Genomic DNA, 3,950 nt, shown 5'->3' with positions numbered 1-3,950 from the left:
TATTGACTGCCAGACTATATAAAAGTATAATCGACTTCACCCACCTTTATCCTTCTTGAGTGTTCTTCAAAGAAAGCCTAAGCATTCTTTTTTTTTAAAGGCTTTTAGGTTGTGTGTTTTTTTAGTCGTAAACAGAATTTCAAAGTGTCAAAACATGCTGCACAGTTTAGAGTGGCAGTCAATGGCCAGCCAGTCACACAAAAATAAAGACCCAGGCACTGGCATTGGTGACTTTCAGGTCAGCTCCTGATTTCCTGTCTTAGGCATTCTTGAGGCTCACTTGAAGTTAAGCAGATTTTCCACTTAACAATCAATGTTTCAAATACAAAATTTTTTTTGTGCCTTTCTTCTACACAAGACAAAGTTGATAAAAATGCATACACTCAACACACACATTACCAGTTTCAGGTTCAGTGGCCTAATACTTCCATCATTTTAAAGATGTTGGACACACATACATGGTGTCAGCCATTTAGCTTAGAAGAAGATCAGTTAATTCAAAAAGATCTTCTGTTACAATAAAACAGCAAACTGCAATATGATTCAATTTTTGTTCTAATCTACATGAACTAAAAAAAACGTTCTTTAAGGTATGTGGGAGTGAATCATGCTCACCCTGAGCAGAGGCTTTCAGCACATAAATATACCGCCTACTTCAAGCCAACTACCAAATACACTATGGAAAATGACCAGTCTTCAGAAAGACAAAATGGTCTAGCCAGGAATACTATACTATGGAAGAACAATCTTCAGAAAGACAAAATGGTCTTGCTGATGATTTCCACGGCCTCTTGTATCTCATCTTCTTTGATCATGAGGGGTGGCTTCAGCCGAATAATATTCCCATGAGTGGATTTGGCCAGAAGTCCATTGTCAGAAAGTCAAAGACACACAGTCCAAGCAGTATATTCTTTTGTTTCTCTGATAACAATAGCATTTAGTAATCCTTTTCCTCTTACTTAAGACATGATGTTAGAAGACAGTTTCATCAGTTCTTTTCTGAAATATTACCCATCTGGTCAGCATTTTGTGCCAACCTTTCTTCTTCTAAAACCGCTAGGGATGCCATGACCATTCTGCAGGCCAAGGGGTTGCCTCTGTAAGTTGACCCATGTTCCCCTGGTTTAATGGTCAGCATTATCTCATCATCACATAACAGAGCTGAGACAGGGTATAAGCCTCCAGAAAGGGTCTTTTCCTGGGAGGACTATGTCAGGCCTGACATTTTCATGCTCAACAGCCAGCTGCTTTCTAGTTCTTCCTAGTCTAGTCTGTATTTCATCTGCAATAAAAAGAACTTTATACTTGGTGCAGAGATCTCTCACTCCAGAGAGGTAGCGAGTATCAGGGACAATAACACCAGCTTCCCCTTGAATAGGCTCGAGAAAGCAGCCACATTGGGAAACTGGAGGGCTCTCTCAAGGGCACATAGGTCATTGTAAGTTATAAACTCAAAGCCAGGCATAAATGGCCCAAAATCGTTATAACTTGCTGGGTCCAATGAACTAGAGATAGCAGATAATGTTTGACCCCAGAAGTTATCAGCTGCAAAAATAATCGTAGCTTTATATCTAGGAACTCCTTTGACAGTGTACACCCGTCTTCGAGCTAATTTGAAGGAGTTTCTCTAGCTTCCACGCCTGTATTCATGGGCAGAACTTTGTCATACTGGAACAAATTTGTGACATACTCAGCATATTCACCAAATATGTTGTTATAGAAATATCTGGAAGTTAATTTCAATTTATCGGCTTGACTCGTCAGGGCTTTTACAATTTTGGGGTAGCAGTGTACTTGGTTTACAGCACTGTAGGCACTCAGAAAATCAAAATATCATCTACCTTCCACATCCCATACATAAATACCTTTTCCTCTTTCTAGGGCTACAGGTATAGGATGGTAGCTGTGGGCACTATACTTAACTTCTGGAGCAAATACCTGCTCTGAGGACAGAGGACCCTGGGAAGTTTGGGGGGATGCAAATGATGAAGACCAAGTCAATGTTGAGTGAATACCCTGATGAAACAGAGAGAGGGTCTGAAAGTTCAATAGTTTGGAAAACATTTTCTCTTGAGAATCGGACCTACACAGTGACCCTCAGGGAGTTTCAAGGACAATGTTCCCCTCAATGTCTTCTTAGCTTCCTGGATACAGGCAATCTGCGGGTCCCTGATCCACGGGTACATCCATTGGGGCCGCCTGCCCCGAAGAAGGATGGAGCTGGGGTTATAGAGTCCAAGGAGCTGGGTTCCAATCCTGACTTGCCGGGGCCCATTTACCCCCAAGGGGGGCGCGGGCTGTGGATGGGACCCCATAGGGGGCTGGGCCAGGCCTGTGCGGGGTGCCCAGGGACACAGCCCAGGGCTCCAGCCTGGGGTGGGGGGCTGGGGAGAGCCATCCACGGGCACAGCCTAGAAGGGAGGGGTGAAGGAGGAGGAGGAAGCCCGTTCAGGGCAGGGCATACAGCAGGAGCCTTCTCCTTGCCAGGGGGTGGCCCCGGGCTGGAGGCCCCAAGCGTGGCCTTGGTTGCCCTCTCAGCATGGCGGACAGCCAGGCCCCGGGGCCAGCAGCCAGCCAGCTTGATCTCCCACGCTTTGACAGAAGAGGAAACTGAGGCCACAGCAGGAAACCCGGCCTGGGCCACCGGGCCTCCACTTTGAGCTCAGCCTCAGACCCCAGTCTCTAAGATGAATTGTTGATCAGACTGGACCTCTGAAACTGCTGAGATTCCCAGTGTTCAGCTTCATGTGACTATTCCTACCATATGCAGAATTGGGTAGCATTTCTTGCATTACATTAAATTGCATCTCTTGCCTACTTGTCAGAGCCTTTGCTATTTTGACTTTCTTAGTCAAATTATTCCATGGACTACTTATTTGCTCTTTTGGGGTTAGTGATGATGTTGGCCAATACTGAATCTGGAGTGACTGCATGTATATATTATGAAAAGAGTTAGCCTAGCTAAGCAACAGCAGCAATAATTATCAACTTTAAAAGTCACTTAGTACTTGTATGACTATTTTAAAGACAACCTTTCAAGGCTTCAGTTTTCTAATCTGTAAAATGAAGATGATTGGGACTAGATAACCTTTAATGTTCCTTCAAACTATATATCTGTGATCCTGTGGCATAATAACCAATCAGTCTACAGAAAGAATCTCAAATGTAATTAGACTTTAACAATAGTGATCAAAAGTTTTCTGGTTAAACATCATATTTAATCTGTAATTAGCTTAAAAGTTATCTGTTATCTATAACCGTTTGTGAAATTTATATTTCTTGCCCTTCCCTACTTTATAATTTTGCCTATTGGCATTAGCTATAAGTTTATATGATCAAGTGTGAGGATGAATGATATAATAATTATATTGTACTAATATAATAACTATATTAACATAATATTATTGTAATAGAATGTATAGAATTATAATATAATATATAATATTATAGTATAATTATAATACAATAACTGTCCTATTTGGCAAGAATCTGACGGACTGAGACAAGTGCAGTTCCAAGTGATTGCCAAGTTAAGTACTGTCAATAACATGGTCAAATTCAGTAGGATAAGATTAGGTTTAAGTTTAGCAGTGATAAGAACCCTAAGAGGGTTGAGATTTAAAATTTTAAGAACATATATTTTGAAAGTCTGACAGTTTCAATTATTCTTTGCTATCTTTGTTGCCTTTTACTTGGGTCTTTGTAGTGGCCATATTTCATACCTAATGCAGGTCCATTTCTTAGAAGGTCATCTTTGCAGTGGAGAGTTATTGTGCACTTATGTTCTAGAACATAGAACAAGGTAGCAAGTGGAATGAAAGTTGAATGCATGATGTGTGTGTGTGTAGGTATGCATGTATGTATGTATTTCCTGACTTTACAGAACTTTCACATCATTTGGTCTCTTACCATTATTAATAAGTTAGTATGTCATGGGTGGGTGGTTCTTA

The 3,950-nt window shown here is 41.3% G+C and overlaps 1 pseudogene; it reads right to left on the bottom strand.

Moving 5' to 3' along the window:
- Window positions 1-749: 749 nt before the first annotated feature.
- Window positions 750-2,064, bottom strand: LOC122736971 (annotated as a pseudogene).
- Between the last annotated feature and the right edge of the window lie 1,886 nt (window positions 2,065-3,950).

This window comes from Dromiciops gliroides, chromosome 1, assembly GCF_019393635.1.
Source record: "Dromiciops gliroides isolate mDroGli1 chromosome 1, mDroGli1.pri, whole genome shotgun sequence".
Taxonomy (NCBI): Eukaryota; Metazoa; Chordata; class Mammalia; order Microbiotheria; family Microbiotheriidae; genus Dromiciops; species Dromiciops gliroides.
This window is presented reverse-complemented; position numbering and strand designations above follow the sequence as displayed.